The following is a 13,993-nucleotide window of genomic DNA, read 5'->3' as shown; positions in this document are numbered from 1 at the left end:
TTTCCCAAGGTATCTCCTGAGGTCAGTGACATCACAAAAGAGGATATAGAGAACCCAGTGGGAATGAGAGCCCGGAGGATGAGGATGTCCAGACTCCTTTTGATGTCTGACTTCAGTAGGTATAAAGGGCATATGAGATTAACTCTGATGGTCTCAAGGCAGATGGTAGTATGAGGCTATGGGTGTCGAGCTGGGGGAGGAGAGAGAGGTGAGGGCTCCATCAGGAGCAAAGAATTCTGAGAGAGGTAGCCTCATCTGGATTAACGCAGACTCCACGACAATTTTCCCATATAGCATAAGGTGCTCTGAGGCTTCCTCCTGACTCTACTGGTGGATTTCTTTTTTCCTAGTGAAACTGGGCAGCGATCACTTGTATAAAACTGTTTGTGTTGGCATTATATAATCTAGTCCTGCCTTAGCTTTCCTTTTAAACTGGGGTCTTGGGAAATGGTCTACCTGGCCTACCCCTAAATTGGTTCTAGGAATAATGAATAACTCAGTGCTATGAATTGTGTAAGACTGATGATTCACAGACCTGTATCTCTGAAGCAAATAATACATTATGTGTAAATAAATAAATAAATAAATAAATGTGAAAAATGAATGACTCAGTTTGGGTGAAGATAATCACTGGATTATTAATAGACCATTTGTGATAGGATAGAAGTCAGGGAGGACATCTTCCATTCTGAGATGTCTGGCAAGACATCAGGGAGTAGCAAGTCATTGAATGTTGGTGATTTCCTTGGGCCAGGGCTGCCAGGAGTGTACATGCTTTTCTGCAAGGTATACTGAGGATCACACTTTTTAGGCCACTCAGATGAATTTTAATATAAGTTTTATAGTCTTGTGGCTTCTTACTCAGTGACTCGATGTCATTGTCTTTCATTGGAAGGCCAAATGCCATCTAGAGCCAAGATTTTATTTATTTGAGAGAGAGAGAGTGAGCAACAGAACACAAGCTGCAGGAGAGGCAGAGGAGAGAGAGAAGCAGTTTCCCTGCTCAGTTTCCCTGCCTGATGTGACACAGGGCTCGTCTCCCAGGACCTTGGGATCACAACCTGAGGACCTTGGGATCACGACCAGGACCTTAGGATCATGACCCCAACCCTAACCCTAACCCTAACCCTAACCGACTGAGCCGCCAAGGCTCCCCAAGCTGGGCACTTTAGACAGTATGTCACTTGAACTTAACCTTGAATAGGTGTATGCTATTGGCCCTATGTTACACAAAAACTTAGGACAAAGAGACTTGGAGAATAATAGTGTGTCTCATGTCACATAACTGGTAAAAGGCAACACTGGACCCCCAGCCTGTCTGCGTTCAGAGTCTTGTGTTACCTTGCAGCTGCTGTGGTGATCCAATGAGTCTGTTGTCCCAGGCAGCACTAAGTTGCTGACTCCTTTGGTCCCACTGGGCAAACATGGTTATACACAGGAAAGAACAGAAGCGAGGGGATGGCAGGATGATGATACACTCAGAGACCAGATAGACTCCAGAGAGTCTTTAGATAGCTTGATAATCACATATACAGTGCATTCCACTTCCTAAGGCTCATCCCATTTCTTAGCCCTCCTCCACGAAAACCTGGAAGTGGGTGTTCATATTATCCTCCTTCTACAGACGGAGGAGCCAGGTCTTCAATCACATAAGTTTCCAGAAGGCACATAATGAAAGAGTGGAATGGAGACCTTCAGCCTGTTCTTTTTATTCCCAGAGAGACACACATCATAAGACTCAGCCTTCCTATTTAGACAGAAAGACAGTGGCAAAACATTGTTACCTTCCTTTCTTCTTCCCTGCAAGTGGGATACAGGCCCCTTGGCCTTCCTCAGGTCCTTATTCTCTGACTGGTCGTGGCCTTTTTGTGTCTGACTGCTGTTCAGGACAAGTGGAGTCTGAATTTTTGATGAGTGATAAATGGCAACAGTTTATGTCCCTCTCTCCAGTCTGAGGGCTGGCCACTGCTGCAGCTGGGAAGCAATTGCCCGAGCTGGGGTGCGGTGGGAGAGGGGGACTCTCAAAATGTCTGGCCATAGGTGGATGCGGTTATGCAGCCTTCTGTTTCCAGAGCCTTGAAAGAAGGTCCAGCATGAATGCAGACATCTCTGACCAGCTGGCTTGGCACCTTTTCCCCTTTGGTTCTGAAGAGTCAGGGAAGATGAGGGATAAGGGACAAATGCTTTCCTGCTGACTAGAGACCTCGCTTGAATGTCTGAATAAATTGGCTTCCATATTTAAAAAAAAAACAAACAAACAAACACAAAACTCTAAATGAATTGTGAACAGAAGAACTGATGCGTCTCTTATCAGTCTGCTGCCTGTTGACTTTGGCTGGGAGATAATCACCATGGTTAATGAGGATCCTGGCAGCCAGTTATTACTCATTCCTGACCATTCTCATTCACCATTGTTTTGGCATATAATACCCTGAAAGAATATGAAATCCCAGTGCTCTGCTGCGTTGTGGTTTCTTTATGAACCACAACCTCCTCATCCTTTCCCCAGCTCTCTCTCCCTTCCTGCTCCCTTCCCCCCACTCCTACCAACTGCGAGGGACTGAGCAGGCCTTCCAGACCTATCGTCCCTCCAACTGCAGGAGCTCTGCTACTATCTGCCTTATGAAATGACTTACTCCAAAGTGTTTCTCTGGGAAATAGTTGAAAATCACATGCTCTCAGAGGTTCATGATGACCAGCTACAACCTCTGACAGGGGTGAGGCAATTGCATGTAGGCTTCCTATTCTCCATCCATTGTATAAGTAAGAGCAAATTATTGTGAGTGTGTGTTAACTGTCCTCTCCCTATCCTGGCACCAGAATGCAGGTGGAGAAATCCCAGCACATCTTGTTTGTACAAGTGTCCAGTTGCTGATTGAATTAATTTTTTTTAGTCAGGCCCGAGACTCTGAAGGCCGAACTGATTTTCCTGGCAAGGAATTGAGTCACCAGTCTCAAGTTTACTTAGTCTTGGTCCAAATTTCGTTTGGTCCTGGGGTCATTTTGAAGCTCCACAGGTTGACAGTGTCCACATAGTTCTGTTCCTTTAACCCACCAGGGCCACTGACTCAAATGCATGGCAGGAGCAGCAGGCAATCCTGGTCTCTAGAATGAGTCTGGACATCATCATGGGCTTATTTAACTCTCATTGACCCCTTGGCTCTCTTCAGTTGACATACTATCTTGAACTCGTTTTTCTGTTACAACATCAGCACTTTCTTTTAAGATGTATACAATTAAAAGTCACTCTCTGGGTCCATAAATTGCAACTGGGCACAAAAGTGTTTCCTTGCCCAAACCCTTACTCCCACGAGATCTTGGGGGACAAATTCTAAGGCAGGCTCCTGCCTGAATTTTTGTCAAGGAAGAGAAACAGGAATGTGCACATTTAAGGAAAGTCCAGAGGAGAGAGCAAGATCTGTTAAAAATGGGAAATTGAGTTAGTACATAAGTCATGAATCATTACCAGGCTCTGAGGCAGGTAATGAAGACCCAGCTTTTTTTTTTTTTTTTAATTTAAATTCAATGTAATTAACATATAGTATATTCATAGTTTCAGGGGTAGAATTTAATGACTCATCAGTTGCATATAACAGCTGGTGCTGATTATATCATGTGCCCTTCTTAATGTCCATCACCCAATTACCCCCTCCTCCACCCTCTCCCCTCAGTTTGATTCCTAGAGTTAAGAGTCTTTTACAGTTTGCCTCTCTCTCTGATTTCATCTTATTTTATTTTTTCTCCCATCCCCTAAGTTCTCTGTTTCTTAAAGTCCACATATGAGTGAAATCATATGGTATCTGAAAGACTCAGCTCTTATCTTCATGGTGCTCACAGGCCAATGCAGGAAGCAGCTTCCAAAGCAAATAATTCTAATACATTTTGTTCAATGTTATCATGGATTTTGTATCAAAAACCAAAGGAAGGAGAGAATAAGTGGTAGACTGTAAGCTCTATGAGAGCAAAGATCCTGTGTATCTTATTCACTGCTATTTGTCTAGAACTCAGCATCATATCTGGGACATGATTGTATTTTATATATATTCGTTAATTGAATTGATTCATTTATACCAGGTATATCCAATGGTTTGATTGATTCATTCAATTATTTAATCATTCATTTAATCATATTTACTTCTTAAATACTGTTAGCTATTTTTAAGTAGCAAGACAACTGATCACCACTTAATCTGAATGTGAAGTTATTCTTAAATAACAGTAGGATGAATTTTGATTAAGTAGAAATGACAGTTATGACTTTGGACACATCTAGCTTTTACTGGACTGTCACTGTGTGCTAACTCCTCACAAGGTACATGTGTCATTTGTCACAGACAGATAAGGATATAGAATTTTACAGAGCTGAAATAACTTGCCCAGCTCATGTAATGGGGTTCAAATCCAGGCCTGAATGCCTGACTCCAAAGGCTATGATAATTGCCTACGTGACACTGCCTCTACTAGACTGTGTGGGACCTTAACAGCAGGCCCTAGAGAAGCGGATGGAGCTGGATTTAGGCTGGGCCAGGGGCTGTATACTCTGTAAATCTGATCCCTAAGGGGATGGCCAAGAGTCCAAGGGGTTGCGATGAACTTGGTTTGATCTGAGCTGGTATTAGGAGGCAAAGACTTTTATCTGGAAACAGGGCAGAGCATGACTCGGTCCTAGGTAGTGACGATACTTAGAATATTACAAGGAAGGAGGAAGGATATGGCAGCTGGGATTTGATATAGGACTATAGTTAGCCGCAGATTGGAAGGTAATGGTGAGAAGAGGCTCCTCATCAAAGGTTGGGAGGGTCTGGGAACCCAGGTGAAGCAAGGCTGGATTCAGGAAACTAAAGCATAAACTAGGAAACTGTTTGCTGAATTGCCCTGAATGTGCTTTTTGGAACCTACCTCTCATTTCTTCTTTTTGTTGGTACTTTAACACAGTGGCAGTACGGTTCAGTGAAAAGAGTCTTAGACTTGGGGCTCCTTTCTTTCTACTTGCTGGCTTTGAATGTTTTGTCAAGTGGCCACATCTCTTTGGATTTCATTTTCCTTTTTTTAAACGTGGATTTTTTTTTAACACCGGCTTCACTTAGTGGTTAACAGGATGATATGAGGAATAGGTTGTGTTTGGATGCTGAGGCTTTGTATCCACTGAAGTTTTATTCTTATGTGTTACATTTCCCATGAAACTGGGCTTGAAACTGTGTGAGAGGACAATAGGCTGGAAAGCAGAAGTTGGAATGGTACATGTCTGTGATTATAGGCAATGTGGCATCGATTAAAAATAGACTGCAGCTTTCTTCGGAAGAGGTAATGGGACTTAATGGAAAGAAACAAGAAATGCTCGTAAAACAGCTCTTTATGCACAAAGGAGCCAGTTTTTGCCTTGTTGCTAAGGTCCCAATTGTTTCCTGGCTGTGTTTTGTGTGTCTGTGTCAGGCCATTCTGTGGGTTCCTTTCAAGAACTGGGTGATATTGGCCTGCAGATAATTAGATCAGTGTCATCACTTTCACTACCCCCTTTTTATTCTGCTGGGACCATTTGCATGAAAATAAAAGTGGGTGCTATTTCTTTTCCATTAACAAGTCTTGATTTCTTACTGGGATATAATTTGGGGGACTCATCACATATAGCAGCTTTGGAAAAAAGTCCCAAGTCACTATGTAAGTGACCTTGCTTTAAAGAGGCTTCTAAGACCCAATGTTCAGCTAAGCCTTCCACTTCCCAAACTGACCCTTCAAAATCTTCCCCTTGTGATACAGAAGATCTTCATCTGGGGTTAATCAGGGTGCAGCTTGTGTAAGAGAAACTTTTAGGAAAACATTCTGTAGTGAATTTGGTTCTGAAGTTCATAAACATGTGTGTTTCTGTAAGTTTTTCCTCAGCTTAGGGTTTTTCAAAGAGCTAGACCTAAAAGAAACCTCCATGTGCAACAATAAAGTTCAGGAGGAAGATTCACATATTTGTCATTAATTTGCTGTAAAGCAATGGAGGCATGGTCGAAAGGATTGATTTAGGTGTCAATCAGAATCAGATTTAAACATTAGTTCTCCCTTATATTAATTGTGTGATCTTGATAACCTTGTTTTCTTGTTCTGTAAAGGCAGTAACAAATCTACCTTGCTACTCATGGTCATATATTAAGATGCAAATTATATGGCAAAGGCCTACTAGTGTAAGAAGCACTATTCGTTGCTCATGAAATGTTAATTCCATTCCTCTTTCCTCTTCCTTTCCTCATATCCCTTAGCAATTGATGAAGGGATAATGGTATAATTTCTGCACCAGTCTTCCTGGATCCACTGTTTTTACACATGAACTGTTCCCAGAGCATGTGAAATCCATGATATAGGCAATTTCTTTTGATGGTTACTTTTCCAGTGGTAAGGAAAAGAAGGGGGGAAAGAGGGAAATTTTTTGAGTCATTTATGAGGCTAACTTTATTCTTAGGTCAGGATAGCTATTTGAGATATCAGTTGTTTGTTTGTCTGCGCCCCTCCCCCGCCCCCTTTTTCTTCCCCAGATAAGCAGGTAGCCAATCTTCATGCTTCTTGCTTCAGGATTTGTGGTAAGATAGAGAGCAGGGGATATTGACATCCTCCTTCCCTGGCTCTTGTTTTCCAAAAGTCCAAGCTTTCAGGAAGGGATCTTGTTATGTGCTCCCCGAGAGCTGGAGGGAGGGAGGTAGCCCTTCGAGATGCAGCAAGGCAAAGAAGAGAGGTTCCAGGAGACTGAGAAAGGGATAAAGATTTGTGGGTCCCTTGAACAATGGCCCTCTGCCCCTTGGCATTCTCTCCCCACCACTCCTGACGGGATAGATGTAAAACTTCAGTGGAGTTTCTAGCCTTGCCCAAGGTTCCAAGGCTATAATTAATTAAAAAATAATAAGAGCTAACACTTACATACTATGTGTCAGGTACTTTTGAAAATGTTACATATTGGCTAAGAATTATCATTCTCCCCATTTTATAGATGAGGAAACTGAAGGTCAGCTTGGAAGGAGTAGAGACAGGGTTTGAACCTAGGAAGTTTATCGCCTGAGTCCATTTTTCTAACCATTTTTCTCACATCTGGAAAGAACAGAGACTCTGGCTTGAATGGGCCTGCAGATTTTGTGAGGCTGTGTCTTAATGAGAGTGACCTATGATTGTTGAATGGAGAATTTATCCTAAAGTTTTAATGCTCTTTTAGACCTCAGAATCTTGCAATACCTGGCAAAAATGTATCCCTGGAGATGCATGAGATTAAATTTTCTCTCTGTAAAGCTGGGGGGAAGTTTGGTGTTGAAGTTAAAATTATTTAGAGAAAATAAAGAAATATAGGGGTTTTTATTTGTTTCTTTTTGTTTTTGGTTTTTTTTGTTGTTGTTGCTAAAATTCTTATCTGCTAAACTTTGATTCCAAAATCTGGCAAAAGGAGTATAAAAGAGTACTTGTATCATCTTAAAATATTAACATCAATAAAAACTTGCTCCTAGGGTGCCTGGGTGGCTCAGTGGGTTAAAGCCTCTGCCTTTGGCTCAGGTTGTGATCCCAGGGTCCTGGGATCCAGCCCCACATAGGCTCTCTGCTCAGCAGGGAGCATGCTTCCCCCCCCCCCACCTGCCTCTCTGCCTACTTGTGATCTCTGTCTGTCAAATAAATAAATAAAATCTTAAAAAAAAAACTTGCTCCTAATTGAGTGCCCACCATGTGCCATGAGATGTATATCTTATTTAATCCTTGTGTGGAAGGAATTAACTTTAGGGAAATGAAGTAAGTAGTTGAAGCTCAGATAGCCATTAAGTTGTGGGGTTAGGATTCAGATCATGGATGATCTGATTTCAAAGCCAATGTTCTTTTCCAGTGTGAAGCACTGTAATGCCTCCATACTGCTGCCACTGCATAGAAATGTCTTTTTTTTTTTTTTAAGATTTTATTTATTCATTTTGAGAGAAAGGGAGAATGAGCAGGGAGAGAAGCAGAGGGAGAGGGAGAAGCAAGCTCCCTACTGAGCCAGGAGCCCAATGTGGTACTCTATCCCAGGACCCCAGGCTCATGACCTGAGCTGAAGGCAGATGTTTAACCAAATGAGCCACCCAGGTACCCCTAGAAATGTCTTTAATAAAATAATTGGGTTTAATTTATGACCGTATTAAATGATGAATGTGTCATACAAAATGTAGTTTAATTGTAGAAGTATTAGGCAAACCCAGTAATAGGAAAGGTGATAAAGTAATATATTATAATAATAATAGAAAATAAATGTAATATATTATAACCTGTAAATCACCTTGATAAAAGTTAAGACATTATTAAAAAAGAATTATACACCATGGCCAAATGGAATTTATTCTAGGTGTACAAGTCTGGTTCAACATTCAAAAAAATATTGATATGATTCATCACATCAATAGGCTAAAGAAAAAGTATGATTATATCATAGATGCAGAAATAAAAATTTCCAACAAAGTCCACCACTCATGCATAATAATAGAAACTCTCAGCAAACTACAAATAGAGGAAACTTCAAGTCTGGGAACAAGATAAGAATGTCCCTTCTCAGGGTGCCTGGGTGGCTCAGTAGGTTAAAGCCTTTACCTTAGGCTCAGGTCATGATCTTAGGGTCCTGGGATCGAGCCCCATATCGGGTTCTCTCTATGCCTGCCTCTCTGCCTACTTGTGATCTCTGTCTGTAAATAAAAAAAAAAAAAGAATGTCCCTTCTCACCACTTCTATTCTATGTTTTACTGGAAGTCCTAGCTAATGCAGTAAAATAAGAAAAGGAAATAAAAAGTAGACAGGTTGAGAAGGAAGAAATGAAACTATCTTTCTTTGAGATGATAAGATTGTCTATTTAGAAAACCCTAAAAAATCCCCCAAATACTACTGGAACTAATAAGTGATTACAGGTTAATATAACAAAGGTTAATATGTGAAAGTCAATCACTTTGGGGGCGCCTGGGTGGCTCAGTGGGTTAAGCCTCTGCCTTCAGCTCAGTTCATGATCACAGGGTCCTTGGATGGAGTTCTGCATCAGTCTCTCTGCTCAGCAGGGAGCCAGCTTACCACTCCCCTTCTGCCTGCCTCTCTGCCTACTTGTGATCTCTCTCTCTCTGTGTCAAATAAATAAACAAATAAATCTTTAAAAAAAAAAAAGTCAATTACTTTCTTATATTGCCAGCAATGCACAATTGGAATTTGAGATAAAAAAGTAACGCCTTTGGGACACCTGAGTGGCTCAGTCAGTTAAGCCGCTGCCTTCGGTTGGGGTCATGATCCTGGGGTCCTGGGATGGAGTCCCACATTGGGCTCCTTGTCCATCAGGGAGCCTGCTTCTCTCTCTGCCTCTGCCTGCCACTCTGCCTGTTTGTGCTCTCTCTCTCTGACAAATAAATAAAATCTTAAAAAAAAAAAAAAACGCCCTCTACATCAACACCAAAAAATCAAAATACTTAAGTTATAAACATAAACCTAATAAGTAAAATGTCTATATGAGGAAAACTGTAAATCTCTGATGAAAGAAATCGAAGAAAGTTTAAATAAATGGAAAAACATTCCATGTTCATAGATAGGAAGCATTACTATTAAGATGTCAGTTCTTCCCAACTTGGTTTATAGATTCAGTGTAATTCCAATCAAAATCCCAGTGAGTTATGTTGTGGATAAAGGGATTCCCAAGTTTATATGCGAAGGCAAAAGAACCAGGATAGTCAACACAATACTGAAAGAGAACAAAGAGCATTGACACTATCTAACTTCAAGACTTACTATAAAGCCACAGTAATTAAGACACTGGCAGAAGAATAAACAAATACATCAGTGGAATAGGACAGAAATCTCAGAAACAGATCCATCCAAATAGAGTCTTTGACAAAGAAGCAAAGGCAAATCAATGGAGAAAGGATAGTCTTTTAACAAACAGGCCTGGAACAACTGGTCATCCACATGCAAAAAACATGAATCTAAATGCAAACCTTAAAAAAAACAAAATGCAAACCTTACACCTTTCACAAAAATTAACTCAAAATGGATCACTGACTTAAATATGGTACACAGAGCTATACAACTTCTAGAAGGTAACATAGGAGCACTAAAACTCAGAATGCCCTAGGCAAACTGGGAAAAGCATCCCATCAGCTAAAAGTGACTTAGATAAAGAATAGGACTTGATGGCACAAATAAGTTATATGATTCAGACATTCATGTATCTCCTGTTCCTTTGTCAACTTTCCTTAAGCCCATTCCATGGCCTCATGGGGAATTTTCTGTCTGTGTACAGTTCCACATGTTTTACTGACTCCAGCCAGTAATGTACTATAGGAGCAAAAGAGCCCAGTTTTGTAGAAGTCTGTTTTTTTCCCCAACCATTCTGATGCTTGCTCAAGGTTGTACACGGGTTTAACAACATTAACAACATGGGGCCCCTCCCCCATTCAAGACTGAACTACCTGGAAGAACTACCTGAACTACCGGATCACATCTGGAAGCCCAACTTGCCAACAGCAAAGGCAAGTGCAATACCCTAAGAGTACCAACCAGCCACCCGGTAACAAGTTGATTTCAATCTTTCAGTTATTGACAGAACAAATTTTCTCACTTGAGTAGTCATTCTGGGTATGGATTAGCTTTTCTTCTCAAATGCTTCTGCCAACCCCGTCACCTATGGACTTATAGAATGCCTTATTTGTCATCACGGTATCTCACATTTCATTACTTTTATCCAAGGAAATAACTATTGCCAGCAGAGGGGATGAAGCTATGGGCTCTAGCTTATAGTATTCACTGTTTTTGTTGTGGGATCATGTTGCCTACTATTCAGAAATAGCTGGCTTTGTAGGGTAGTAGAATGGTCCAGTTACATTAGTTGGGAAATAGTACTTTTGGAGGTTGGATGCTATTCTACAATGTGGAACATGTGCTAATCTAGCAACCAATATACAATTCTGTTTATCTTATAGCTAGAATACACAGTGCTAGAAGTTAAGGAGGTAAAGTGTGAATTGCTCCTTTTACTACCCAAAAAAGCTCAACATATTTTTCTTTCCATCTTTATATATTTGGTCTCTGCTTATTTTAGAGGGCTTAATGCATAAAGAAAGAATGTTTTTGTTAGGAGACAATGCAGTAGTTCCATTGAATTGGAAGTTGAGATTGTCACCTGGCAATGTTGGTCTCCTCATGTCACTGATCTAATGTACAAAGAAGGGTGTGACTGTGGTGGCTGAGGTGGTTGATCCTAATTTCCAAGAGAAAATTAGATTGCTGCTGCACAATGGGGCAAAGAGAACTGTCTGGAAATCAGGGTACTCTCTAGGTGCACTATTGTGACCCAATAAAGTCAGGACTGCTAAAGCTTCAGACCCTTTAAAAATGAAGATTTGGGTTATTTCACAAGCTTGTGAACCTTGATCAATTGAGGTGATAGCTGAAGGAAAGAGGAACAAGTCAGTGAAATAACAAAGTGTAAAACTCAGCTATGGCATTGAGATCATTTATAGAAATGAGAATTATAGAAGATAGTATTCTACCCCTTGCTTCTATGTGTATTTTTGTATATGTTAACTATTTTCCTTACTCTTTTTCTCTATTATTTTACATAGGAATTGTTCATTGGGATTAACCTGACAAATTGATATTTAGATTACAAGATATGCAGGTGGAATTTGACCAACTAAAACAGAAGTTAACCTCATCCTGGGATGGATATGGTGGCTGTTGGGATCTGTCTCTCCTTTTCAGGTGACAGTGTCTTCCTTTCTATAAATGTTAGTTGCGTCTTGTTAGGAGGTAGTCTGAAGTTGTTACTGTTGTTATATGGAAGTTTAGTTATGGGTAAAGGAGTATGACTGATACTAAATAGGCTAAGAGTTATATGGTGCATCTCTTTTACTTATCTCTTGTCTTATAGACCTAAGTCCACTATTCTATATTCTGTTCTGAGATGTTGGGGGTGGGACTCTACAAAATACTTCTCCCAGATTTCCTTGCTAGCTGGCTTCCTGCAGTTAGGTGGGGTCAATGCGAGACACTGGTGGGAAGATGGAAAGAGAGAAGAGAGGGATAGGACGTCCTGCTTTCAGCTCCTGTTGGTGTCCTTCCAGCATCAGGGGACAGCATTTTATGACACTCCTAGTACCAGCTGTACCATGTCCCCTCAGTTTTAACACCAGCTATGTGAAGGCCACTCCTCCACAACCCCAAATTCTGGTAATCCTATCTATTCCCCTTGGTTTTTTTCAGTCCCAAGGATGGCCTGCTGCTTCCTTAGGTTACTAATATTTGGCTTCCCTCGCATGTCCCTTTTGGCTCTTTCATTCAGTTTTCCAACATCACTATAAGCAACTCCTTATATTAAATTCCTGTGTTTAAATTTCCTAGGGTGATTTGTTTTTTCATGATGTGGCCCTGGCTGATGTAAAAAGGATCCAATGGGGAGAGGTGTTTCCTAGTATTAAGAACCGAGTAGGAAAGGTAAGTGGATGATCACAGCAGGCTAACATGAGATAACCATGAATGGCTCGGACATTTTACAAATGAAGATTTGGGCTACCTTACCAAATAAATAACACTGACTAGGTAAGGTGCTAACCGAAGCAAAAGGATCATGGAACATGGAAGAAGGTCATTATAAATACCAACTATTGCCTAGTGACCACTTAGAGAAATGAGAATTGTGGTCGTTATGCATATTGCTTTGTCATGAATAAACTTGTATTTATTAGCCAATTTCCTTTATTCCACTCTTCTTTTCTGCTACTACTTTATATAAGGTATATTGGTGGTGCTTAATTTTATAATTTGGTTCATTAGATTATCAAGATGGGATTGTGGCTGAGGAAGAGAAAAAGATTGTCAGACTAGATGAATACTGAGAGTGGTGGGGCTTTGGGTGTAAACCCTTTTTTTGGATAGAGAATAAGTGCATGTTCATTTGTATGAGGGGTAGCTATATTACATTATGTTATATTGTAGTTGCTATTTTGTTGATTGGAGATTTAAACATGGTAGAAACTTGTGTGTCAATATTATGTCCACAAAGGGGTGGAATGCACTATACGTTGTTTACTGGAATTTAGCAGTTGTTTCTACCTCTTCTATGTTCTCAGCCTCTCCTTATATTGCAGATTTTGGAAAGGTAAAAACTTCATTTCACAGACTCACTTGTTAGTAGAATCCTGAATGTAATTTAGGCTTTTCCAATGAGGCACATTTGTGTTAGATTTGGAAGATGGAAGACAGATGGAGGCCATTCTTATTGGGCAGTGGCAGCTGACGTATGGACTTCAGCTGGCAAGAGTTTTTGCAGCAGCCAGATTCCACGTCCTATTGTTCAGCCAACAGCTTTGTGACAGCTGTATTTGTTTCCTTGTTTTCTGAACTTTGGGTAGCAGAAATAATTTCCTGACTATGAACCCTAGTGGTGTTGTGACCTTAATGTGTAGTACTGGCTCCTTGACTTCAAGCCTTGTAATGCCCTTTAAAAAATATTTATTTATTTATTTATTTATTTATTTATTTATTTATGTTTTATTTAAGAGTGAGTGCATGAGCGGTGGGGAGGGACAAAAGGAGAGGGAGAGAATCCTTGAGCAGATTCCCCACTAGGCATGGAACTCAACACAGGGCTCTATCCCAGGACCGTGAAATCATGAATGACCTGAGCTGAAACCAAGAGTTGGCTGCTCAACCAATGGAGCTACCCAGGTATTCCCCATTTTAATGATTTTTAAAAAACAGTTAGCTTATAGTACACCGGAATCACCAGAGGATAAATCCTTGAACTTGAACATACATCAGTAGAAATCTACAGTGAAATACAAAGAAAACGAAGGAAATAAAACAGAGCATCTGGAGATACAGGGCAATAAAAAATAAGTCTAGCCCATTTGTGATTAGAGTCCAACAAGGAAAAGAAAGAAATCAGAAGAAATATTTGAAGAGATAATGGTTAAGAAATTTCTACCTCTAATTTCTGTTCATCAAGTAAACTACCTTCAACTCTTAGCTATTTCTCCTT

The sequence above is a fragment of the Mustela putorius genome, unplaced genomic scaffold, assembly GCF_011764305.1.
Source record: "Mustela putorius furo isolate JIRA1106 unplaced genomic scaffold, ASM1176430v1.1 tig00003987_pilon_pilon_pilon, whole genome shotgun sequence".
Classification (NCBI taxonomy): Eukaryota; Metazoa; Chordata; class Mammalia; order Carnivora; family Mustelidae; genus Mustela; species Mustela putorius.
The sequence above is the reverse complement of the archived record's forward strand: the minus strand, read 5'-3'. Positions refer to the sequence as shown.